The sequence below is a fragment of the Mobula hypostoma genome, chromosome 19 (genome assembly GCF_963921235.1).
Source record: "Mobula hypostoma chromosome 19, sMobHyp1.1, whole genome shotgun sequence".
NCBI classification, from domain to species: domain Eukaryota; kingdom Metazoa; phylum Chordata; class Chondrichthyes; order Myliobatiformes; family Myliobatidae; genus Mobula; species Mobula hypostoma.
The window spans coordinates 34,275,185-34,303,167 of record NC_086115.1 but is presented as its reverse complement, the minus strand read 5'-3'; the positions used below and the strand labels follow the sequence as shown (position 1 = coordinate 34,303,167).

The 27,983-nt window shown below is 42.5% G+C and overlaps 1 protein-coding gene and 1 pseudogene across 2 annotated transcripts in view; both read right to left on the bottom strand.

Moving 5' to 3' along the window:
- The window catches only part of LOC134358942 (interferon-induced protein with tetratricopeptide repeats 5-like), a 50,347-nt gene that overhangs the window by 13,349 nt on the left and 9,015 nt on the right, over positions 1-27,983 (bottom strand). The gene's annotated exons all lie outside the window — the stretch shown is intronic.
- Positions 110-20,481, bottom strand: LOC134358945 (interferon-induced protein with tetratricopeptide repeats 5-like; annotated as a pseudogene).

Sequence of the window (27,983 nt, the reverse complement as noted above, 5' to 3'; positions counted from 1 at the left end):
TGTTAAATTGGATGATGAATTCATTGTATGTGTACAAGTTCCTTTTTAAAATCATTATGTTGAGAAATAAGTTATACAAATATCAATTTACTGTCTCATTTTGGTCAATTAGAAAATGTTTATTGATCATTTTACAAATGAGCCTTTGAACAACAGTGACTATATTAGAACAATGCATTAAACAGTCTAATGAGGAAACTTGTCAGGACTTTTCATTTGGATGTGTTTGTTGTAACTTTATACATTCAACTTTCTCTCCAGATTAAAATGAATGTCCAAAGAAATGAACTAAACTTGATTTGTTCACAGGACCAGAAGTGTCACTATCTTTGTAATAATCACAGGGATTAGATATAGTTACAATAACGTTTTTTAGAATAACATTTTCTGAATAAAACTCTCATTCATAAACAGAATATATTTAGTATGAAATCCTGCAAATCTGTCCTCAGATCCAGCGGAATCACTTCACCTTTCAAACATCATTTCGGTCCTTTAAGGAAAGGTGTAGTTCACAGAGAGCACTGAGATATTCTTCATTGCCAGGATCAAACTGCAAGGCTTCTTCATAACATTCAATAGCTTTGGACTTGTTGTGAACCTGTTGATGCAGTAGCCCTTTGGCACCAAGTGCCATGCTGTCATGTGGATTGCTATAAAGTTTCTTACCTGCCCATCTCTCCAAATGCTCATAACCCTTTTTCATATCTTTGTGTGAATTTCAATCTGCAATGCTTTCTTTAGCAATGTGATGCCTTCAACTTCAGACTTCCTCCGGAACAGATAAAATAAACCAGCCTCTAAATTTATTATCTGTATATTTTCTGGGCGAGTGTCATCTAATTTCAGCAGATTACTATAGATCTCGTCTGCTTTGGAATACTCTCCATTTCTAACACAGATGTCTGCAAGATCCAGTTGTGATTTAATAGCTGACTTTGGACGGTGCTCAAATGCCTTTCCAAAATGATATTTGCAATTATTGACCAATTCAGCTTTTTGTTGGAATTCAGGGCTCTGAGGATCCTGACTCAGAGGATTGGCAATCAATTTAAGTAGATTGATTCTGTAGCACATGCCCAATTGGTCATGCAGGACGCTAGAATGTGGGGAAATTTCTAATGCTTTCTTCAACAACGTGATTGCTTTTTCCACATCGTTTTCTTTTCGGTAAAATTTTGCAGCATTACGAAGCACTTTTGGATAATCAGAGGTTTTCTGCAATGCTTGTTCAACTAATTCATTTGCTTCTTTCTTTTGCTTGAGCTCCTGAAGCTTTAGAGCCAACAGAACCATGGCCAGCGATTCATCGGGATCAAGCTCTAGTACACGACGCAGATGCTTCACTGACTGACTCTGTTCACGATTCTCTCTGGTTCCAGAAATGGCTTCCAAGCGAAACAGTACAGTGGCATATCCCATGTTCCATTGCACATTATCAGGATCTTCTTCCAGAGCCTTCTCAAAGCATTCCTTTGCTTCCTCATAATATTGAGCTGTAGATCTTAGCAATGACCATCCCTTCTCCCCGTACACCTCAGGGATCATTGCTGTATAGCGAGGGCCATCACTGAGCGGTTTACAGATCATCTCCAGCTTGTCCAGGTAGGACTGGGCCTCGGTCAGTTGTCCCATGTGGTAATGCACCCAGGCAAAGTTTCCATAGGTGATGATGCTTTTTCTTTCAAATTCATCTTTGTGGTTCTCCCTCAGAATCCTTTCAGCTTCCTCTAAGTTTTGAATTGCTTCTTCATAGTTGCCCTGCAGGCAGTTTACAAAAGCGAGTTGGTTGCAGGAATGAGCTTTATAGTTCAAATTTAGACTTATAGAATCTTGCAATCTGTACATCATATCTTCCAGGTCAATGGCTTCCTTCTGAGGGCTCCACGTGAAGTGACACTGCAGCTGATCGAGCTTCTCTTTCAACTGATCTCTCGATGTGTTGCTGTAAGAGAACAAAATTCATGGAAATCCATCTCTGACCTTCACTCCCAAAAGCAGTCAGCAGATCTGTCTTGCTGGGTGCGTTCCTCACCTCATGTCATTGTACTCAGTGTGGTAATGAGACTGAGGCAGGATTATATGATGATCGGAGTGAGGAGTGTGTATGTGTGAGAGAGAGTGCATGTGTGTGTGTGTGAGTGTGCGTGTGTGTGTGTGTGTGTGTATGTGTGTGTGTGTATGTGTGCGAGTGTGTGTGAGTGTGCGTGTGTGTACGTGTGTGTGTGTGTGTGTATGTGTGTGAGTGTGTGTGTGAGTGTGTGTGAGTGTGTGTGTGTGTGTGTGTGTGAGTGTGTGTGTGAGTGTGTGTGTGTATGTGTGTGAGTGTGTGTGTGTGTACTTGCACTGATGGATGTGCTAAACCTTGGCAATGGAAGCTGGACTTCAGTCTTGCTGGGCCTCATGTTTGGATTATGAAATTACTCTGTTAGGAGGAGCAATATAAGACCCTTCTCACATCAAACTGCAATAGAAATTCACCTCCTCCTTGGAAATGCATCATTATGCCCGTGGGCTATGATTCAAACCAAGAGTCTGCAGCAGGGACAATTCCAGTGAAGGCCAGTTGGAAAAAGGTTCTGTATTTTCCCCAGTGCTTCTATCAACTTCATCCTAACATTGCTATAGGCCACCTCCAAAAATCTTCCAAGTGGAATGGAGCTAATCTTCAGAACTAATAGAAACTGTTCAACTTTTAAGAATTGCCAAAGACTCAATCTGTCCAAATGTGAGGTGTTGTACTTTGGTGGGGGGGGGGGGAGGTCAAATAAAAAACGAGAGTACACAGTTGACTGGAAAACCCTTCACAGTGTTGATGTACAGAGTGATCTTGGATTCCAAGTCTGTAGCTCACTGAAGCTGACAGCACTGGGTGATTGAGTGCTGAGAAAGGTACATGGCATACTTGTCCTTATTTGTGGAGCCGCTGAGTTCAAGAGTCAGAAAGTTACATCACAGATTTATTCATTCATTACTGGTCATTGCAGTTTGAGAGGATGTGGAGGTTTGCAGAGAGTGCAGAAGAGGATCATCAGGATACCTGCATGTGCTTAAAGAAGAGGTTAAGAATCTTGAGCTGTCTTCTCTGGAGCAGCAAATCAATGAGGAGAGACCTGATGGAAGTTTATATGAGTGTGGGAAGCAGAGAGTGGACAGCTGCTTTCTTTCTCCAAAGACAGAATGTCAATATTCAAGGGCATACATTCAAGCAGAAAGGAGGTGAATTCAAAGAAGATGTGCGGGACAAGATTTTCCTCTACAGCGAGTGGTGGGTGTGTCAAATGTGTTGCCAATGGTAGTGGATGAGGGAAATACAATAGAGGTGTTTAAATGGTTGTTTAATGGCATGATTGTGTACAGAATGGAGGAATATGGACATTGGGTAGACAGAAGGGCTTAGTTTAATTCAACATTTAATCACCTGTTAAGTAGTACAACATGATAATGTGGATCAGCTGCCTGTTCTGGTGCTGAACTGTTCTATATTCCTTGATAGTTATATTTCAAATTCAGATTTAAATTTAATCATGCAATCTCGTAACATTTATAAAAATATTCTTATAGATTCAAAGCAGTTAGATAGAGAATTCAGACTTTGTTGAAATACTAAATATGCTTCCTTCAGAGGTGTCCATTGCCCCTTTCTGATTGTAATTTGAAAGCCTGTTAGGAAGGGAAATTTTTAAGATGAAATCGAATGATCAGCTTACTGACCTGTTACTGCTTGGATGCTTAGAAGAGGAGATTCAGAAGCACAGCGTGGGCTGCGCACAGTGATCTTTAGAGTGCAGGCAATCTGAGTAAAGGGACTTCTGTGAGTTTGTTCTGTGGGATACCATCAACATAGGCTTTTGGCTCCACAGTGCGACTTTGGAGGAAGTTATTCATTCAGTGGTGAGGCTTATCTGACACTGTTGACATCAGCGGTGATAAGGCAAATTGTTGACAGGGGAATACACAACAAACGCGACAAGTCAGCAGGCAGATCCAAAAAGGGGCTATGAATACAAACAGCATTTTGGCCCTTATTGAGGAAGTGTTAGTTTAAGAAATGGGATGTTTTGCACAGAGCATTGCAAGATCACATCTGGAATACTGCTCAGATTTTTGGATGCATGAACTGAAAAAGTATATAATTACAGGGAATGCAGCTGGCTAAATCCTGGAATGAGGGAATTGACCTACCAAGAGAGGCTAGAGAGTTTGAGGATCTTTATTCCTCTTTTGAGGAATGATGAGTGATTTTATTTACACAATCAAGACCCTCAGCGAGCTTGACAGAGCAAATGTTGAGAGGACAATGAGTAAAAAAAAAACAGCTGCTGAAAATCTGAAGCAAAAACCAAAAGTGCTGGATATAGTCTGTAGGTTCGACTGGTAAACAGCCGCTCTGAAGTCTCTGGGTATTTATGGAAATTTTGTAGACATTGAGATGTTTTCCCTAGAGTGGGAGAGTCACGAGCAAGTGACAAACTAACGAAGTAAGTGGCTGGGTATTAAAAACAGTGCTGTGTAGAAATTCATTTTTAGGGATTCCCTGGAACTGTCTGCCCCCAATTGAGGAGCAGGTCAAATCACGAGTTATAGTTGCAGTGGAGACAGATAAATATTTGAAAGAAATATCAAGGAATTTGAGTCTTTGGGGAACTGATAGTATAGGTGTTGCAAAAATGCTTAGCTGGAGGAGTGCAGAGGGAAATAAAAATAGAAAGGAAAACGTAAAACAAACAAGGTGCACTAATGTCACAGGTAGATGACCGGTGAACATGATTTTCCACTGTATTTGGTTGGGACTACAACCAAAGGTCATGGGTTAAGGGTGAAAGGTGAAATGTTTAATGGGAACATGAGGGGAAACTTCATTACTCAGAGAGTCGCATGAATGTAGAATGATCTATTAGCGCAAGTGGTGTATATGAGCTCAATTTCAACATTTAAGAGAAGTTGGGTAGGTACATAGATGTTAGGGGTATGAAGGACTATGGTCCCAGTGCAGGTTGATGGGAGTAGGCAGTTTAAATGGTTTAGCACATACTATATTGACCAAAGGACCTGTATCTGTGCTGCACTCTTCTGTGACTCTATGATTCTAACATCATGATGTCAAATCCAGCATAAAACAAAATTAACTAGTTTATCCCTGCTGTATAGTATGCTCCAGAAACTCTGTATTAGGCAGCTTCTGGCACTGGAAAGATACCAGCATATACTCTTTGCAAAATCACCCAAAATCACCAGGTGAATAAGCTAATTGATACCAAAGTCCTCTCCCAGGCTAAAATCTCCATCCTTGAAGCTACATGACCAGTTTTGACTCCTGAAACATACATGCTATTCTGAGCTTTGTCAAGGGAAAAATTTTCCAGGTAGAAAGAGAGTAAGGAGACACTAGAAACTGCAGGTGCTGGAATCTGGAGCAACCAATTATCTGCTGGAGCTCAGTGGGTTGAGCAGCACCTCTGGGAGTACGTACTACAGTCCTGATGCTGGAGTTTGGTCTAAAATATAAACAATTATTTTCCTCCACAGATGCTGCCTGACTGGCTGTGTTCTTCCAGAAGAATGCAGACAGAAAGGTTCAAGGATACGTTGAAAGCCTTCCTGAAAACTTGCAACATCCCCACGCACTCTTGGGAACCTCTGGGACCACAGTCTCAAAATGGAGGAGAATTCAGGACAGTACCGAGAACCTTGAGTCTATACTGTGGAACACACTGAAGTCCTGAGCCAGTTACGCAAGGAGCATAGAGAGTGAAATCAAGTCTTCCTTAATCTCAAGGAGACTGCCAAAGTGGAAACATTTATTTAACATTGAAATAAGTCCATAAGACCACAAGTCATAGGAACAGAATTAGGCCATCTGGCCCATCGATTCTGCTCTGCCATTCAATCATGGCTGATCCTTTTTTCTAACTCCTTCTCAACCCCAGTTTCTGGCCTTTGATACCATGTCCAATCAAGAATCTATCAATCTCAGCCTTAAATACATCCAATGACCCAGCCTCCACAACTGCATGTGGCAACAAATTCCACAAATTCACCATCCTTTGGCTAAAGAGATTTCTCCGCATCTCTATTTTGAAAGGGCGCCCCTCTATCCTGAGGCTGTGCCCTCTTGTCCTAGACTCTCCCACCATGGGAAACATCCTTTCCATATCTACTCTGTCTAGGCCTTTCAACATTTGAATGGTTTCAATGAGATCCCCCCTCATCCTTCTGAATTCCAGCAAGTACATACCCAGAGCCATCAAATATTCCTCACGTAATAAACTTTTCATTCCTGAAATTATCCTTGTGAACCTCCTCTGAACCCTCTCCAATGACAGCGCATCTTTTCTTAGAAGAGGAGCCCAAAACAGTTCACAATACTGAAGCAACATACATAAAAGTTGCTGGTGAATGCAGCAGGCCAGACAGTATCTCTAGGAAGAGGTACAGTCGACGTTTCGGGCTGAGACCCTTCGTCAGGACTTCCTCGTGTTCACAATACTGAAGATGAGATGGACACATAACGTATAGATTTTTACTCCTCATGTATAAAAAGGATGTAAGAAATAAAGTCAATTCAATTCACCAATGCCTTATAAAGCTTCAGCATCACATCCTTGCTCTCGTATTTTTAACCTCTTGAAATTAATGCTACCCTGGCATTTGCTTTCCTCACCACAGACTCAACCTGTAAGTTAACTTTCAGGGTGTTCTGCACAATGACTGCCAAGCCCCTCTGCACCTCAGATTCCCGTATTTTCTCCCCATTTAGAAAATAGTCCGCACATTTACTTGTACTGCCAAAGTGTATGACCATGCATTTTCCAGCATTGTATTTCATTTGCCACTTTCTTGCCCATTCTCCTAATCTGTCTAAGTTCTTACGCATCCTACCTGTTCCCTTAATTCTACCTGCCCTCTACTAATCGTCATATCATCCACAAACTTGGCAACAAAGCCATCTATTCCATCATCTAAAGCATTTATATACAGCGTAAAAAGAAGTAGTCCCAACACCGACCCCTGCGGAACACCAGCCAACTAGAAAAGAATCATTTTATTCCCACTCACTGCCTCCTACCAATCAGCCAATACTCTAACCATGTTAGTAACTTTCCTGTAATACCATGGGCTCCTAAATGGGTAAGCAGCCTCGCATGTGGTACTTTGTCAAAGATCTTCTGAAAGTCCAAATATACAACATCCACTGCATTCCCTTTATCTAACCTACTTGTAATCTTCTCAAAGAATTCCAACAGGTTCGTCAGGCAGGCTTTTCCCTGAAGGAAGCCATGATGACTTTGTACTATCTTGTCCTGAGAAACTGGGGATATTAAAAAATCATTTTGAACCTATGCAACCTCTGGCTAAAAGAATAATTGGGACTGAATAGGAATGTTTGAACTGAAGTAAACTCTATCTTCAGCAGTTAGCTAAAACCGGCTTATACTAGTTCTCCCTTGGTTTGCAGAGAGACATTGAGAGTTTGATAACATTACATTTTACCCTCATTTGTGTAGGGGAGGAGGACTCACCCATAAGGACAAGAATGAACATCTATCTGTAATTAAGTCAGGGCCTAGCAAAGGGAATAACTGATAAGGACTGGACAGCACATCCATCTGTAATTAAGCCTTGATCTAGCAGACTCTCTTATCTGTAACCAAGTTTCTCACCAACAGATTTGGTGGGTGTACCAGTTCAAATGACATCTTGCAACAGTAATGTATGGGGCTTACTATGTATAAATATATGGCTGTAACCGGAGAGAGGGGGGGCCATTTGTCAGATGGTGGCAGTACTTACGTGCCTTCCCTCTGACAACTGGGTCTCAAACTCCTGCAGGAGCGTGCGCAATAAACGGATGTAACTATAAGAAGCTGGTCTCCCGAGTTTTATTCAGATTCAACTTTAACAGCCCTGTGTCACCAAGTACTCCATCACCTCATCTTCCCAACTACTGAGGTCAGAAATATATAACCAGTACAATGTTCTACCGGTAAACATTTACCCAGAAAGAGTAATCATGTTTTTTTACCTCATTTTCTTCATTGAAGGAACCACCTCCAATTCTTTTTATAGCTTCACCTCCACTTTTAATATTGAGCTGATAAAGAAGGTATTTGAAACTTTGTGTTTTCCAGTTCATTTACTTGTAAGGTGTTTTCGTAATGTTAAGAGTATTGACACTTTGAAAGTGAAACTCAAATGCAGCTTCCTTCCTCAAATCGAAGATCAGAAGCACATGCTGACTCAGTGCTGCCTGGAGCCAATGATAAACATAGCCTAGTTTTGAGACAACATTCAAGCTGATTGGTTAATCTGAATACCATCTGGTAGTCTTTGACTTTTGATTCCACATATAATTTGCTTCGATAATTTTTTAGTTATGATAAATTGTCCAGCTCTGTAGGAGCCATGTACATATTTTCTGGTCTGTCTGTATTGTATTTTGTGTTTCACATTTATTATGGGTAATTTGTCATGTGGGTTTGGGTGTGGTAGAAGCGAAGAGTATATTTGTCTTTGTCTTTTGTCAGTTTAGTCTCAGTAGAAGCAACCAGAATAATATTTTTTTGTTGAATGCTTAAGAACACATAAATAGCCTTAAGAATGCTTAAATAACATTAAGTACACTAACTGGAACACTGACACTACGACAAAAATTGAAAAAGGTAAACAGAACTCGGATCCACGCCATCCACTACATTATCATGTGCCAGTTTTCAACCACCTAAAATTGAGGAAAAGTTTTGCTACAGTGAAGGAACCACCACATGGAACATGCCCCCAGATATACAGGATTGACCTCTGGCAACAAACAGAAGCCAGAACTCCACCAAACAATACAGTGCAAGTCCCCACAGAAATGTTGCCAGACGGAAGTGGTGCACTCTCAACAGAGCGAGAGCGAGAGCGGGAGTTTGTGGGACGGGAGACTATATGGTGAAGTGGGGTTTAAAGACCAATGAATCCTGTGAGTGTGGCGAAAGGGTGCAGAACATTGAACACGTTCTGCGCAACTGCCCACCCTCACCTGATTTAGCTGACACTGACCTGCTCAACATCAACCAAACAACACTAGAGTGTCTGGTGCGACAAGCTATGATGATCATTGGAACGCTCCCACCAAAGGTAGTTAATGTTGCTATTACATCGTTATTATACTCCCTAGTATCCTTCCATTGCTAGTTTCAGTTTCATCAGTTTTTGCATACAGTAATATTTCTAGAAGGATAGCTGAAACATCATAGCTTTGACGGTCTCAGAGCTGTGAATGGCTCCCGGTTATTTGGATGTATCTCTGGTAGTCATTTAGTTGAAACATGTGTGCAGTGGTCCTCAGAGTGCAGGCTCTGATGAGGAAGGGAAATATAGTCAACATTACTTTGATTTTAAGTTTAATCATCAAATCAAGTAACTTTCAAAAGATATCTGTAGATTTGAAGTATTTGGCTGGAGCTTTCTGTGTTGGCCGAGGTGGTGAAAGAACCTTTTGACCTTGGATTTATGGAAGATGGTAAATGAATATAAAAGCAAGGATGTAATGTTGAGACTTTATAAAGCACTGGTGAGGCCTCAACTGGAGTATTGTGAACAGTTTTGGGCACTTTATTTTAGAAAAGATGAGCTGATACTGTAGAGGGTTCAAAGGAGGTTCAGATAAACGATTCTAGAATTGAATGGCTTGTCATAGGAAGAGCTTTTGATGGCTCTGGGCCTGTGTTCACTGGAATTCAGAAGAATGAGGGGTGCCCTCATTGAAACCAATCAAATGGTGAAAGATGTTGATAGCGTGGATGTGGAGAGGATGTTTCCCATGATGGGTGAGTCTATGACCAGAAGGCACAACATCAAAATAGAGGAGTGTCCTTTTAGAACGGAGATGAAGAGGAATTTCTTTAGCCGGAGAGTGATGAATCTGTGGAATTCTTTGCTGCGGGCAGCTGTGGAAGCCAAGTATTTCTGTATTTTTAAGGCAGAGATTGATAGATTCTTGATTGGTCAGGACATGGAGGGATGCAGGGAGAAGGCAGGAGATTGGTGCTGAGGAAAACTGGATCACCCATGATGAAATGGCAGGGCAGACTCAATGGGTGAAATGCCCTAATTCTGCTTCTGTACCTTATGGTGTTATGGTATAACCATCTGGGATGAGCCCTCTGTCCCATTGTCTAAATGTATTTGGGAATCCTGTTAATAAGCTAACACTCAAAACTGAAATTTAATTCATTTATCGGGTACTGTTTCAGTATTTATAAAAGGATGTTCAGAAAACACAGCATAGCTTCTGCAGACTGGTCTGTGTTGCAGGCAATGACGTATGGGAGCCTCTGTGCATTGCGTTTGTGGGAGACTCTCAGCATTGGCTTTGCTTCAATGCTGCAAAACTGGGGCAAGTCAAGTAAATCAGCGGTGTCTTATTAAAGGGAGAATCTGAAAGCTTTTGAGAGGGTGCACCAGGAGATTTACCAGGATGATGCTTGAATTAAAATCATGTCTTACGAGAAAAGTTGAGAAGGACTAGGGCTTTTCTCTTTGGAGTGATGGAGGATGAGAAGGAATGACAGAGGTGCATGAGATTATGAAAGGCATAGATAGATAGATAGATAGATAGATAGATAGATAGATAGATAGATAGATAATGAGTGGACAGCCATGGTGGAAATGGTCCAAACTAGAGGACTTCTGTTTAAGGTGAGTGGAGGACAGAACATCCAGCAGAAAAGGAGTTTAAAGCAGATCAAAGTGTCAAAATAACAAACCTGAAGGTACTGTCTCTGAAAGTTCAGAGAATTCACAACAATCTATATGAATTTGTGGCACAGGGAGTTTGATCTGGTGTGAACCAGTTACTGAAAGATAGAGTTATAGAACATCACAGCACAGAAACAGGCTCTCTGACCCATCTAGTCTGTGCTGAACCGTTAGTCTGCCTAGTCCCATCAACCTGCAACTGGACTATAGACATCCCACATCTCCCGGAAGTTCCGGGAGTCTCCCGCATATTAACAGCGGCTCCCTGACGCCCGCAAATTATATACAATATTCCGGAAATGAGAAGGAGTGGGAGAGGGAGAGCGAGAGAGGGAGAGGGGGAGAGGGAGAGAGGGAGAGGGAGCGTGAGCAGGAGGGAGAACGGGAGCGAGAGCAAGATCGAGAGCGGGAGCTAGATCGAGAGCGGGAGCAAGAGCAAGCATCCTGATTGGTCTTTCTTTGTGCTAAGTAGACCTATCAGTTTTCTCTGTGGGCGGGCTTTACAGTCAACCTCTGTCTCTCCATCAGTTCAGTTTCGTGTCCTGCACCGCCATGGCAAAGTGTTTCAAAAAAAAAGAAAATATAAAATGCACTTCACCCCAGACTACACTAAAGTATACCTCTGCCTAATAGGGGTCAAAATAATGACAGTGTTGCTCGCTGCACTGTTTGCAACAGTGACTTTTCTATTGCCCATGGTGGATTAGGACTGGAAAAGACACGTTGAGGTGAGTTTAACAGGTGTCATACGTTCATTAGCATAGCTAACATTATTTAAACTAGCTGGCTAGCTGCTAAGGAGCTACTCTATTGATGTCCTACATGATGAGGCCAAACTCCCTGTAGACGTGCTTAAAGTTGTAATAGAATAAAAAAATGACTCCATGATAATATACAAGTACATACTGTATTTTAATGTCACATTTTCTGCATATACCCAGTTTACAGATTACAGATTGGTTTACAGATTAGACAAAATCACTAAACAAAGTATTACATAAGACACTATAATAAGGATACACCTTATGCTCTTATTTATTTTAGGGACCACAACATATTAGGGAGGCTAATCGCAGGGAAGGCTGCTCAAGTATGTCACAGTTCCTTTCAGCAGAGTCACATCACAGTACAAGGAAAGTTTGCAAAAGAAATAGAAAAGCTATTTGCATTAGCATTGAGATCGCCAACAAAATACTCAACAAGGAATATAAGTATATGTGTGTGTAAATAGTTTCAATATGTGTCAAATAAATTGTTGTGTTCTTTCATAATCAAATGTCCCGTATACATGTGCCCTTAGAGGTCAACCGGGGAGGGGGGATATGGAGTTGCGGGGGGGTGGGGTACTACCTCCCTGAAATGGTGGTGCTATCTTCCTGAAATGAGTTTTTGCAGGGTGGGATGTCTGGGACTATAGCCGACTGACCCCTCCCAAATTTCTCTTAAATGTTGAAATTGACCCCACATCCACCACTTGCGCCAGTAGCTCAATCCACACTCTCTCCAACATCTGAATGAAGAAATTCCCCCTCATGTTCCCTTTCACCTTTCACACTTAACCCATGATACCTAGTTGTAGTCTTACCCAACCTCAGTGGAAATGCCTGCTTGCATTTACCTTGTCTATACCCCTTGTAATGTTGTATAACTCCATCAAAACTCCCCTCAGTCTTCTATGATGTAGGAAATAAAGTCACAAGCTATTCAACCTCTCCCCCTAACTCAGGTCCTGAAAGCCTGCAACATCCTTCTAAACTTTCTCTGCTCTCTTTCATTATTATTGTCATCTTTCCTGTAGGTAGGTCATCAATACTCCAAATTAGGCCTCACCAAAATCTCATGCACCCTCAAATAACATCCCAGCTTCTGTACTCAATACATTGATTTATGAAAGTCATTGTGCCAAAAGATTTCATTATAATGCTATCTACCTGTAACACCACTTGCAAGGAATATCAAAGGTTCAAAGGTTCAATTTAATGTCAGAGACATGTATGCAATATACATCCGGAAATACTTTTTCTTCACAAACATCCACAAAAACAGAGGAGTGCCCCAAAGAATGAACAACAGTTGAATGTTAGAACTCCGAATTTACCCCTCCTGCTCCCCCCTCCTGTGCGTAAGTGGCAGCAAGTAACAATCACCCTTCCCCCACCGGCATAAAAAAGCATCGGTACCGCCACCGAGCACTCAAGTGTGAGCAAAGCAATAGCAAAGACACAGACTTGCAGTTACCCCGAAGACTTCGCGTTTCACCCGGTATCCGACATGCCATAGACTCTCTCTCTCCCTAATGATGGAGAAGGAGGTGTCTCCATTTTCCCAGCGAGCAGGGAGATATAACAAACAACTCGTTAGTTTACAATGTTAAAAGTCTTTTACGTCGCTTTTTTCGAGCTCTCAAAGATCTCAAAGATCTCGGGTCTCCGGGCACACAGCCACTGATATTGAACAACAACGGCCGGTTATGAAACCCGAGAGTGGGTCCCAGTCCCGCAAAGAACCAAGGTCAGCGTGTAGCTCCAGGTCAGGGTCTTGAAAAGAACCCTGAAAGGGAAAAATAGAGATAGTAAAGATGGAAATAGAGCTGTTAATTAATCAGAGAGCAAGTCATGAGTCAAGAAGGTAGAGTGTATAGCAGGGTCGATATAGTAAGCAAAGGAGACTTTAATCCGCATCTAGACTGGACAAATCAAGTTTGCTATTAAGTTGGAAAATGAATTCATTGATGTGTATGAGTTCCTTTTCTAGATCAATATGTTGAGAAATTAATTCAAGAAACATCAATTTTCAATCTCATTTTGGTCAATTAGTTAATGTTCATTGGCAATCTTATTAATGGCCTTTGGAGAATAGTGATCATAACAGTGATGTTGTTAAACTGCCAGTTATCCTGGCAATGTCTATATCCGCAATAATTGACATTGACCTGTAATGCTGTTCATTACAGTGAGGCTCACAATGAGATCTAGGTGTTCTTGTGCATCAGTCACTGAAAGCAAGCATGCAAGTACAGCAGGCAGTTAAGAAAGCTAATGGCGTGCTGGCCTTCATAACAAGGGGAATTGAGTATAAGAACAAAGAGGTCCTTCTGCAGCTGTACAGGGCCCTGGTGAGACCACACCTGGAGCACTGTGTGCAGTTTTGGTCTCCAAATTTGAGGAAGGACATTTTTGTTATTGAGGGAGTGCAGCGTAGGTTCACAAGGTTAATTCCCGGGATGGCGGGACTGTCATATGTCAAAAGATTGGAGCGACTGGGCTTGTATACTCTGGAAGTTAGAAGGCTGAGAGGGGATCTTATTGAACCATATAAGATTATTAAGGGATTGGACATGCTGGAGGCAGGAAGCATGTTCCCGCTGATGGGTGAGTCTAGAACCAGAGGCCACAGTTTAAGAATAAGGGGTTGACCATTTAGAACAGAGTTCAGGAAAAACTTTTTCACCCGGAGAGTGGTGGATATATGGAAGGCTCTGCCCCAGAAGGCTGTGGAGGCCAAGTCTCTGGATGCTTTCAAGAAAGAGATGGATAGAGTTCTTAAAGATAGCGGAATCAAAGGTTATGGGGATAAGGCAGGAACTGGATACTGATTGTCGATGATCAGCCATGATCACAGTGAATGGCGGTGCTGGCTCAAAGAGCCGAATGGCCTACTCCTGCACCTATTGTCTATTGTCTATTGTCTATTGATACCTAAGTGATGATCAGCAGAGGCAATGTGTGTTATATTGTCTATTGTACTGTGGGTAGAGCTAAAACATTCCATAGGTCTGCCCCAGGTTCCATGCCACAGCACTTTAGATGAGTCTGTGTGTGTTGTGTCTGATCTTCCTAGAGCTTCTCCCTTCACTCTCTTTCTCTTTGTTAGTTGGTTGGACCCAAGACTTTGGCCACACATCTCTACATTTAACTTATCTTAAACTTCCAAATTATACTTCCCATGCGTTGCAAAGTTTATGTGATGATATTCTACCCAATCCCAAACATGGTCATATTTGCACTGTTCAATTACAGGAATAATAGGCGAACATCATTGTCTGAACCTGGGCAGGTCAGGGAAATGCATTACCCTTTATGTTATCCACATTTCACTTCTGCTGACATTATTTGTCATTCCAAATGAAGACTTGGAAATACACTGCCATTGGACACTAAATCCACTGCCTGTGATTATAAACTTCAATCGCACCTCTGTTCTTGACACCCTCTGAAATTCCACTAATTTGGCATTATTCACCCAAACTTGCTTACAATCCTACACACCTCCAATCTTCCAGCGATCCCAGCACACTGAACCCACACTGCAAAGAATGTGTATTTGCTCATTCCTTTCATTTGGTCGAGTCAGACACAGACTCTGCTTTGATACTTCAATTCCCAATTATGTTCATAAGATAATGCATTAAACAACCCGATGTGAAAATTTGTCAAAATTTTTCATTTGAATGAGTTTGTTGTAATTCCATAAATTCAGCTTTCTTTCTTTCCAGATTTAATTGAATGTTGAAAGAAATGCAACCAATATCAGTTTGTTCACAGGACCAGTTAGTGTCACTATCTTTGAAATCACACAGGGGTTAGGTGTAGTTACAGTAAGGTTGTCTTTTAAAATAATATATGCACAAATAAAACTCTCATTTAAAAACAATATATATTTAGTAAAGAAATCCTACAAATCTGTCCTCAGATCCAGTGGAATCACTTCACCTTTCAAATATCATTACGGTCCTTTAAGGAAAGGCGTAGTTCACAGAGAGCACTGAGATATTCTTCATTGCCAGGATCAAACTGCAAGGCTTCTTCATAACATTCAATAGCTTTAGACTTGTTGTGGACCAGTTGATGCAGTAGCCCTTTGGCACCAAGTGCCATGCTGTCATGTGAATTCCTACAAAGTTTCTTGTCTGCCCATTTCTCCAAATGCTCATAACCCTTTTTCCACAGCTTTGACTGAGTTTCAATCTTCAAGGCTTTCTGTAACAATCTGATGGCTTTGAATTCTGCCTTCCTCTGGTACAGTTGAAATAAGCCAGCCTCTAAACATATTCTCTGTATGTTTTCTGGGCGAATATCAACTAATTTCAGCAGATTACTATAGATCTCCTCTGCTTTAGAATACTCTCCATTTCTTAGACAGATGTCTGCAAAATCCAGTTGTGATTTAATAGCTGACTTTGGACGGTGCTCAAATGCCTTTCCAAAATGATACTTGCATTGATTGACCAACTCTGCTTTTTGTTGGAATTCAGGGTTCTGAGGATCTTTGCTCAGACGATTGCCAATCAATTCAAGTAGTTTGCTTCTGTAGCACATGCCTAATTGGTCATGCAGGACGCTAGAACGTGGGGAAATCTCTAATGATTTCTTCAACAAAGTGATTGCTTTTTCTACATCTTTTTCTTTTCGGTAAAATTTTGCAGCATTACGAAGTACTTTTGGATAATCAGGGGTTTTTTGCAATGCTTGTACAACTAATTCATTGGCTTTCTTCTTTTGCTTGAGCTCTTGAAATTTCAGGGCCAACAGAACCAGGGCCAGCGATTCATCTGGATCAAGCTCCAGTATACGATGCAGATGCTTCATCGACTGACTCTCTTCACGATTTTCTGGTGTATCAGCAAATGATTCCAGGCGAAACAATACAGTGGCACATCCCATCATCCACTCTGTGTTGTCAGGATCTTCCTCCAGAGCCTTTTCAAAGCATTCCTTTGCCTCCTCATAGTATTGACTAGCTGACCTCAGCAAAGACCACCCCTTCTCTCCATACACCTCTGGTATCATTGCTGTATAGCGAGGGCCATCACTGAGCGGTTTACAGATCATCTCCAGCTTGTCCAGGTAGGTCTGGGCCTCGGTCAGCTGTCCCATGTGGTAATGCACCCAGGCAAAGTTTCCATAGGTGATGATGCTTCTTCTTTCAAATTCATCTTTGTGGTTCTCCCTCAGAATCTTTTCAGCTTCCTTTAAATTTTGAATTGCTTCCTCACATTTGCCCTGCAGACAGTTTACGAAAGCAAGTTGGTTGTAGGACCTGACCTTATATTTCAAATTCAGTTGGATAGAATCTTGCAATCTATACATCACATCTTCCAAGTCAACATTTTCTTTCTGGGGTCCCCATGTGAAGTGACACTGCAGCTGATCGAGCTTCTCTTTCATCAATTCTCTCGGTGTGTTGCTGCAAGAGAACAAAATTCATGAAAATTCATCTCAGTTCATGTAAGGAGGGTCGGCATTTCAATACCAAATGTACAAAGCATAAGCAGATCAGGCATGTTGCATTGGTTTCTGTTCTGATATTGTTGAACTCAATGAGGTAATGAGAATAAGGAAAGAGATCACTGTGGAAAAGGTGTGGGCAAGTGTGTGTTAAATGGATGAACATCATGATGTCTACTGGCCATGATCTGAACCAAAGCATCCACATCAACGACGATTCCAGTGAAAGCTTGTTTTAAGCAGGTTGTGTAATTGCCCCAGCACTTCTATCAATCAAATTAAATCAAATTGAATTATTATTCAAACCATTCATGGATACAGCCGAACGAGACAGCATTCCTCTGAGGCCAAGGTGCAAAAATATACACGCGCATTCAAAATAATGAGAGAGAAAAACAAGAACATAGTCACGCAAGAAAACACATTTTTAGTCCAAGACCCTGAGCGACAAGTCCCACAAATTGATGATTCCCAGCATCCAGCTTGTAATTCTACTGTTCCAACAATGGAGGACAGCACCGACAGGAGAAGCCACAGCCCAACCGAGCACGGATAGCACACTACAGAGCTTCCAACGTCTCCTCCTCACCTGGACTGTGCAGTATGCAAGCCCACTGCTTGAGTTCTAGTCATTGCTACAACAGAGGTGACAGTGCCGCCTCACTTCCTGTCTCACCACCAATCAAGGGAAACAGCCTGCGGCAATCAATGGCCAACTGTGTCTCGGGATCACAGAAGAAACATCCAATACAGTCACTCATGGTTTCTCTACACGCTGCAATCGCACACCAACTCCGGTGCCTTCGAGTAGCAGGCAGCAACACAGCCTGAACCCAGGTCACCTCCTCCTGAGGCCCGACGGGCCAACTCTCCTCCCGTGACCCAGTGACTGGCCCCCCCTCCTCTAAACTGCCGGATGACTACTCCAAACAATAAGCAGCTCACTGATGCAGTAGACCTGCTCTACTGGTTGTTATTGGAGTCCTGTATGGACATAAGATAAAAAAAGTCCATTTAATAAAGAAAACAAAACACCTTTGGTTGGCCCCCAAGAGGCTGCAGTGTCTATTTATCCTAGCATTGCTCACGAGCTGCCGTCTCTATCCTAGCATTGTTCTAGGTCACCTCCAACAAACTTCCCAGTGGAATGGAACTAATCTTCAGAACTAATAGAAACTGTTCAACATTTAGAAACTGCTCAGCTGTAGAAGATACGGAGTAGTTGCAGATATGAGTCAAGAAATGACAGGCGGAGTTCAATCCAGCCAGGTGTGAGGTGTTGTACTTCTTAAAGTCAAATGTAACAGGTTAGAGCACAGTTAATGGCAGGTCTGATGTTAATGTACAGAAGGATCTTGGTGTCCCAGTCCACAACTGCTTGAAGACGGCTGCACAGGGCGGAAAGAAAAGGCATATGGGATATCTGTCTTTATTATTCACAGTATTGCGTTCAATAGTCAGGAAATTGTGTTGCAGTCTTATAAAGGTCTGGTTAAACCGCATCTGCAACGCAATGCATCATGGACTGAAAGGCATGTTCTAGTACTGTACTGTTCGATGTTCTACGTTCAAAGCAAAGTACACGTCAAAATCAGCTGTATCTCAATGGCCAAGCTGCAATTGGCCAACAGTGCTTGCATTTGTGCGTGCTCAGTGGCCAAACCGCAAGCCATTTTTGTCTTAGGTTACTTCAGGAAAAGAGTGCTTGGACTTCAAAATCGTAGATCTGGCATGAAACCCGTGGCTTAGCCGCAGTGATTACAGAACATAGAACATAGAGCACTGCAGCACAGTACGGGCCCCTCAGCCCTCAATATTGTAACCTCCTCTAAGATTAATTTCACCTTTCTCTCCTACGTAGTTCTTCATTTTCTATCATCCATGTGCCTATCTAAGAGTTTCTTAAATACCCCTAATGTATCTGCCTCGACCATCACCCCTGGCAGGGTGTTCCATGCACTCTCCACTTTCTGTGATTCTTGCTCTCTTCTATGTCTCTGAGACCTGCAATATTTATATTGAGCAACTTCAAATCACTTAGCAATGCTACCAAACCCATCTTTACACAATTCTCCAAATTCACTGCAAGAATAAACAAATCAACGTTGCTGTCCTCTCCCAGGTCAGAATCCCCCGAACTGTAGTCCTAACATGGTCAGTTATATTATGCAAGTTATTCATGTCCCTGCACCGGGTTCCTGAAGGACGGTCTATCCTGAACTCTGTCAAAGCCTATAGATTAAGAGCGGGACAATGGAAGATATTTAATGATATGCTCAAAGCCTCCTTGAAAGTTTGCAACGGCTCCACTGTCCTTTGGGAATCAACTGAGGTATGATTCAGATTTATTTATCACATGTGCATCAGAACATGCTTTAAAATCCATTGTTTACATTAATTACCAAAACACACAGGGATGTGCTGGTGGCATCCATCAAGTGTTGCCACACATACTGGCATTGGCATAGCATGCCCACAATGTTCAGCAGAACAACACAGAACATGGCAAGTGGAAAAACAATACCAGTAAAATAAGCTCTGTTTCTCCCTCCCATGCGCCCACCTACACCCATACACAGTCCTCTAACCCCAGGACAGGCAGTCTTTGGTCTCCAGCCTCCAGTGGACTAGGACTCGCAGACATTGTGTCTTCGACTTCTCCAGTGGACTCGCTGAGGTTCGCAGACTCCGGGCCGTGGTCATCTACCTTGCCTTCTGATTGCCATTTGGGCTTTGATCTTTGAAAACAACTCACCGATGATGATGAATGAAGATTCGAAGTCCAGGCCTCAAATGGCAGGCTCACCAACGACGAGAACTTGAGCACTAGGCCTTAACCTCTGGACTCACCAGGCCATGTACCTAGTGGGTCACTGGCGCTTTGTTCCTCATGCCAGATGCTGGAACCTGCTGACAACTCCCTGACCCTGATTATTCTGATTGGTCCGGAGAAAATTGACTCCATGCAGTCAGAGCACACAGAAGCTCTTTGCCAGTGGCAGAAGGAGCACAGCACCTCACAAATTACCCAGAGTCCACCTCCACTGTCAAGTACTTTCTCCCTTATCTGTGGCAGAGTGTGATTCACCCCACTGATCTCAGCAGCCACCTCAAAACCCATAACAGCAACGTTAATCAATTTCTCATGACTGTGTAAAAAGAATAACTTATTCCTCATAACTTATGCAAGCCCCTTATTATGCTCTACCTGTTCAGTAAACTTAAATGCCAAACAGGTTGCAATATTATTTACCTCATTTTCTGACTTGAATAGAGACACCTTTCCTTTACAGCTTCAGTTGCACCTTTGATTTAGGTTGGATCATAAAGGATATTCAATGATTTTTGTTTTTCCACTTCAGCAGTTTCTTTTCTGGTTTCTGAATGTGAAGAGAGTTGAAAACTAGGAAGTGAAACTAAAATGCAGTTTTCTTTCCCAACGCTGAGCCAATTCCAAATGCTGTATGGTTTACTAACAGAGTTAAAGCAGATGGCTATAAGACCTTACCTGATTGGTTGATCTGAATTCTGCTGACTTACCACTTCTCACAGTTGTGTCAATTGCCTGATTCTGCACTTATGTCTTATGGTTTTTTACTTGTACTTATTGTTGCTGTAATGCTTCCCTGATAACAAGTAGTCTTTCTTGTTGCAAGGCTGCATCTGAAAAGCTTTCTAGAAAGGTGGTTGAAGCATCAGCAGCTTTGATGGACTTCATGTCTGAAATGATTCCTGGTTACTCTGATGCATCCTTGGAGGGCTTTTAGTTGAAATATGTGTGCAGTTGTCTTCAGCGTGCAGGTGTTGACAAGTAAGGCAAATAAATTTGACTCAGTGGAACAGCAAGTAGAACCACTGCCTCACAGTGCCAGAGAACTGGGCTGAAACTTCAACATACAGTGTTTGCATGTTCTCCCTGTGACTGCATGGGTTTCCTTCAAGATCTCTGGTTTCTAATGACTTCCCAAAGTTATGTGGGTTGGTAGATTAATTGTGCACTGTACATTGCTCTGTGTGTGGAGATGAGTGGTAGAATCATTTTGAGGGGTGTGTGTAGGTAGGGTTCGGTAGTGAAGAGCTGAAGAGAATATAAGAAGAACAAAAAGGGCAAGAAAATAATAAAAAGGGTGCCTAAAAGTGGAAGCAGGATTGATAGGCTATGTGCAGAAGCTCTCTGACTATGTATGTTACTTTGATTTCATCTTTAAGTTTAATCATCAAAGCTAATGATTTTTAAAATAATATTAGAATCAGATTTAATATCACCGGCATACGTCGTGAAATTTGTTGACCTAGTGGCAGCAGTACAATGCAATACATGATAAATATAGAGAGATAAATAAATCAATCAATCGATTACAGTAAGTACATTGAATAGTTAAATTAAAAATAGTGCAAAAGCAGAAAAACAAATGAGTTAGTGTTCATGGGTTCAATGTCCATTTAGCAATTTGCTGGCAGTAAGGAAGAAGCTGTCCCTGAGTCCTTCAGGCTTGTCTACCTCCTTCCTGGCAGTAACAATGAGACGAGGGCGTTTCTTTGTAGTGATGAAGCTTTCCGCTGGAGCATTCAGATTCCGTTGAGATACTACATGTCCGGTAATATGGCAATGGATTTGGATGCAGCAGCTACTATGGGGCCAATCAAAGCCTTCTTTAAACGTAAATTGTCTTTAACTATTTTTAATGCTCTCTAGACCCAGCTTGGCACCAGTGTATAACGCTTCCTCAATCGACATCTTCCAGATTGTCCGCAAAGCTGTTTATTTCACCTCTTTTACATCTGCTTTTTCACCTTAAATGTGTTACTGGAACAGTTAGAGCCTGTGATTTACAGTTTGGAGATCGATTGATTGACCTAGCTCTCTGATATCCCTGAGGAGATTCCAAGAAGCAAGTGTGAGCCTCATGGTGAAGAAACATGGGGATGGTGCGAGCTCCATTTCTCGCCGATCGAAGTGTTGAGGAAGATTGAAACATCGATGTGAATGCGGAAAGTGAGCAGGTGTTCAGTGCTGACTGCTTGCCTTTTAAGTGGCTGATGTGACAGATATCTCTGATGCCAGAGAAGGAATCTGTGGGTCGTATCGCGCACTATAACCGGTGGGCAGGCCTCTGCAATCCAGTGGTCTTTCTCTCTCTCTCTCTCTCTCTCTATGGTGTTGGAAGATGTTACCAAGGTTCTGCGTTGATGCGATGCACTGTGGACTCTTTCATTTTTACGCTCTTATATTCTGTGTCTTCACCTGTTCTTTCTATGTGGCACAATTTGCTAGTTTTTTTTTGTGCAGAGGGAGGAGGTTTTGGGGGAATGATGCTCTTGTGTTTTACTAAGTTTTATTTGCGTGGGTGGAGGGGGCCTTGGAACACTGAGGTGAATCCAAACGGTGAGCGACCATTCAGCGCTGACTGCCTACCGTTTGAATCGCTGACGGGATGGATCTCTCTGATGCCAGAGAGTAGGCCTCTGTGTCTTGTTTCATTTAGTTAGTCTTTTGTTTTTATGGGGGAGGGGATTGGGTGTTGATGATCATGTTGCCCCTCTTTTTTTTGTGCGGTGTTGGGTTTGATGTTTCTCTTTTGAACAATTTCAGGTGGTTTTCTTTGTTTCGTGTCTACCCGGAGATGATGAATCTCAGAGTGGTACAATGCATACATACTTCGACAATAAATGATGCTTTGAACTTTTGAACCTTTGAACCCTGCTGGAGCTAAAGTATAGCAGGTCTATCCCATCAGCGGGCCACTTGTTGATGGAGAAACTGTGGGAGCTGGACTTTGTGAGGAATGTGGTGCAGTGGCATCGGAGTTGGTGCATGAAGGTGGTGTGCAGTCTAACAGCAAGTGATTGCCTTTGTCATTTTTCTTGTGATCACAAGACCCTGTTGGGCGTTGGTAGTGTGGAATACAGCAAGCATGGTTCACTGGTTTATTGGTGAAAGGCAGGTGGTCTACGTCCAGACATTGGCATAGTCAGCAAACATTGTGAAGTTTAAGACTTGGAACAATCGTAGACAAAGTGGAATTTTTTGGTGAGCAATAAAAGGGGTAAGAAGTTCCTCTGTTCCAAATTGTCTGAGCGAAAAACACATGTTCTAGCTTCAATTTCATTGGATGAAAGTTAGGATTGAGGACTACTGTGTTGCTATTTTGAAAAAAAACAGATCTGTAAAAGGTTTTAGTTGCAGGACAATCTATTTCAGTCGCATGGCAATCTATTTCAGTTGTGCAGTCTATTTGTTTCCTGGACAATCTATTTTGTTTCCAGGACTATCCAATCTATTTTAATATTTTGAGATTGTGGTCAAAGTAATAAAGGTACATATGAATTAAGATCAAATCAAAACAATGGCCAAAGTCGTGAAACCTACGAGGAGCTCTTACCTGAATAAAACATCACAGTTTTATAAAATTAATCAATAGTCCAGATGAAAAATGCCAACAATGTTACATTCATTAAGATCCTGAAAATGCTTGAGAGAGAGGAAAAGTCGGGAATGGCTGCTATTACTTTAGGGATAAGACCATATGCTTGGTTTGATCGAATATGCAAGTGAATAAAAGAATGAACGGAGCAAGTAAAGTCTTTTACTTATTGATTGGAAAAGAAACACAAAACTTGTGTTAAACTACAAAACTACAGTATAATATAGACAGTAAAAAAGTCTAAAGAACAAATCTCTGCATTAGGCAATTGAGTGGAAAAAAAACATAAATTCAACGTGCATTGTATGGAGCTCAGAAGCAAACTGAGATAATATGGAGACACTGAACGGGGACTTCAAGTGGGTTGTTCTGCCAGGGACACTTCTGGTGATGCCACCAGTGACACTACTCCTGGTGCTTTGCCCTGGGAAACACGGCCCACGTCATACAGTCCCTGGGTACAGCAACACCATCTGAACTCCGAGGAATTTCAGCTTACATTGTACAGTTTCCCAATATAGTGACACTGTCTGAGCTCCGAGGAATTCAGGAGGAAAGAATGGACAGGGTATTGGCTCAATAGTGCTCCCTGATGATGCAAGTGAGATTGTTAGCTATGTCACAGCTTGCTCCAATAAAGAAGAAGGGATTGAAGACCCACAGGACCGACGATAAAATCATTACTATCAATCTATGATAAGCTAACCCTTCTAGTGGCAGATCCATCAACAATTTTCAATGCCCTGAAGCCATCTCCAAGTGGTTTACAGTTATTGATATGGCCAATAGATTCCGGTCCATACCACTGGCGCCTGAATGTCAACTGTGCTTGGCTTTCACAGTTGATACCATGTCATGGTCTGGTAAGTGAAGTCTGCATTCCAGTTCACAGTCCGGTCCATCAATCCTTATTCCAGGTTTTCCAGTTTTCCCTTGTCCTGTGTGTGCCTTAATTGAGGCACTTGATTCTCATCTTGGGCTGGCTACATAAACAGCTCCTGGGTTCGGCTTCAGTTGCTGGACTGTTCCCTTCCCTTCCCTTCACCTTCTGCCTGAAGCCTTGCCTGCAACCTCTGCCTGAAGCCTTGGCCTGGAGACTTGCCTGCAACCTCGCCTGTATCACTGTCAAGTTCTACCGCCGGACCAAGACCGGAGCCTTGCTGTGCCTAGATAAGGAACTGCCTTTCATTGTTTGCAACCGTCTCTGTGTCCATGGCTTCGCTAGGTAGGTCCGGCCGTTAGCCATTACCTTGCGTTGGGAACTGTCTCTGTGACCACACCTTCATTAGGTAGGTCCGGCCGTTTGCCGTTACCTAGTGTTGGGAACTGTCTCGTCCTGTTCAGCATTCTGTGTATGAGTCCTGGCCCTACATCCTGTTCCCAAGGAGGGGTCCCAGCTCTGTGTTCCATGTTCCTGTTCTCCCTTGAGCAAGGCTCTGCGTTCCTGTCTCCCTTGACCAAGTCAAGGCTTAGTGTTCTCGTCCTGTCCATGTGCCTCGCCCAGCCCAGGAATACCTCCCCCAGCTTGGCGCTGGGGTTTCCTCATCCTGTCCAGGAGTCCCTCGTCCTGTCCAGGAGTCTCTCGTCCTGTCCAAGCCATGTCCAAGAACCTCGTCCTGTCCAAGCCACGTCCAAGAACCTCATCCTGTCCAAGCCATGTTCAAGAACCTCGTCCTGTCCAAGCCACATCCAAGAAACTCATCCTGTCCAAGTCAAGGCTTTACGTTCTCATCCTGTTCTGTACCACGTCCTGTCCTTGCCAAGGTCCTAGTCCCAAGTCCTAGCCTAGACCCGGGTTCCAGTCTCGAGTCCCAACCAAGACCCAGGTTCTGGGTCGTTGTCCAGGCTCTGGTTCCGGAGTTCCTTGTCACTAGTCCAGGTTCCTTGTTCCTAGTTCCTTGTCTGGGTTCCATGTTTCTTGTCCAGTCCTAGCCCAGGCTCTGTATCCTAGCCCCGTCCAGGGCCTGTGTCTTGTCCAGCGTCATTTCTTCCCCACTTCTCTTGCTTGCTTGACTCACCTAGTCCTGTTCCTAGTATTTCAGTGTCTGTGTCCTGCATTTGGGTTCGCCTCATCAACACCCTCCTTATGACATACCAGTGGATAAGGCTACTACAAAGGCTCCATAACAGCCTCACTGTCAAGCACATGGCTTTGAGACAACATCTGAGATACTTACCAGCCCCTGTTTCGACTATAATACAATACGTGGATGATGTCCTGATAGCATCTGAAGTTGTAGACTGGCGTGAACATGATGTGCTTGATTTGCTTGATTATAAATCTAGACAAGGCACAAATGCAACAGAGGAAGTAACTTACTTCGGACAGAAAATTTCCCAAGGTAAGTGTGAAACCACTGAGGGTTGTACAAAAGCTGTCTGGTCAGCAACGTCTCCTACAACAGTTCAGCAAATCTGGTCATTTCTAGGTTTGTGCAACTACAATGGATCATGGGTCAAAATTTCTCAGCCATTCAACAAACTGCTGATGGGCTGTAAATGCTCAGACGTCCCTGTGATTCCTTATGGAGGATAACTGAAAGCTTTTCAAACTGCAAAGGTGGCACCTGTATTACAATTCCCTGATACAGGTAGACCATTTACCCTGTACGTCAACAAGAATCATGGTAGTCTTAACTCAAGAACGTGGAGACCCACAGCATCCTGTTGTTTATTACTCTGCTAACTTGGATAATATAACGTTAGCGTGGGGTCCGTGTTTGCAAGCAGTGCAGGCAGCCTGTTTGGCAGTCAGGGCTGTTTCTGGCATTGTGCTTGGTCAAATTTTAAATGTTCAATGTCCACCCCCAGTATACACTGTACCTCTGTGCAACAGGCGGAACTAAAAGCCTTGATTGATGTCTGTAAGTTGGCAGAAGGATAATCAGCTAATCTCAACACAGATCCTCGATATTATTTTGGAGCTGTTCATGATTTTGAAAACTCATGTAGACAAAGAGGATTTCTTATGGCTGTAGGAACCACAATGAAAAATGGCCAACTAGTACAAGAACTTAAGGATGTTATACAACTACCATCAGAATTTGCTGTAAAATGGCGGGAGGAGGAGATAGCAGCGCACCGCGCGCGCGCAGCTCTCGGGTGAAAATGATATTGTATCCGTAAAATAGGGGCCGTGGACAATTCTGATTTGATGGAGACAGACATGAAAGCACAGAGGAACATCTGGAGAAATTTCTGAAACGCAGTTTCGCTGCCGCTGTTACTGGGCGATCGAGAATCTTCAGAGGGAAGGCCCCAAAATCCCCAGCTTTGCCTGCTGCTGGTGACCGAGATTGAGGTTGAATCGTTCGGATAGAGATGGTGCTCGGTACTCAGTGTCGGAGGCTAATCGGAGGCTCGAAGTTTTCGGACGACTCAGAGTCGGACTGTGGTTGGACATGGCAAGGAGAGTTTTCTTCCTTCTTCCATCTGCGTGAGATGTGGAACATTTGAGAGACTTTGAACTTTTTACTGTGCCATGGACTGTTCTTCATCAAGTTATGGTATTGTTGCACTGTTGTAACTATATGTTATAATTATGTGGTTTTGTTAGCTTTTTCAGTCATGGTCTGTCCTGTGTTTTGTGATATCACATTGGAGGAAATATTGTATCATTTCTTAATGCATGCATTACTAAATGACAATAAAAGAGGACTGCGTGTCTTCATAATCTAAAAGCTACTCCAAAATGGCTACAATGGAAAGTTGTGGCAATGCCTTTGTGATGAAATTGCAAAGAAGGGCATCACGGGAAGGAATAAAAAGTGCCAAAAACATGTGCAGTGAACCTGACAACTGACATTATGGAAACAAATTTGAATGCTGTATCCCAGACGAAAATACAAGATATTCAAGAGATGCAAGCTCAATGCTCTAAGCAGGAAAAGTGGACGGAAGATAGTGGGAAGTTAAATGGTGATGAAGTATGGAGGTAAGGCATTAGTCATAGACAAAAAGCTCCAACTACATTGCTTCCTTATCTGACACAGCAGATACTCTCTCTAGGACACATCGTAGTGAAAAAGATGACTGACAGATTCACCCAGTGGTGGTGGAATTGACGGTTAGGGAACCAGAGTCAACAAATGATTGAAAAATGCATGACTTGCCTGGAGCAGTGGAAAAACTACCACAATTAAGTGCTCCTGCCCCACCTGGTCCATTTACAAGTGGACTATATTTTTTTACCAAAGTGTCAAGGATACTCAGACTTACTGGTAGTAATGGATATGTTTTCTAGATGAGTGGAAGCTATTCTAGCAAGGAAAGACACACACACACACACCCACACACACACACACTCTGATCAAGGACTATATTACTAGATGAGATTGCCATGTCACATTGACACTGACCAAGGAACATATTTCACTGGGTCTGTTTGTCAGGAATTTGTTGACTGATGAACTTTGAATGATCTTTTCATTGTCCACATCACCCAGAGTCATCAAGCCAAGTCAAATGAATGAATGGAACGATCAAATAACAACTGACTAACTATCATGAGAAAGGAGTACCGTGGACTACATACAGTTCTTTCTATGGTCTTGTGTAGCATCAGAGCAACCCCTAACAAGAAAAC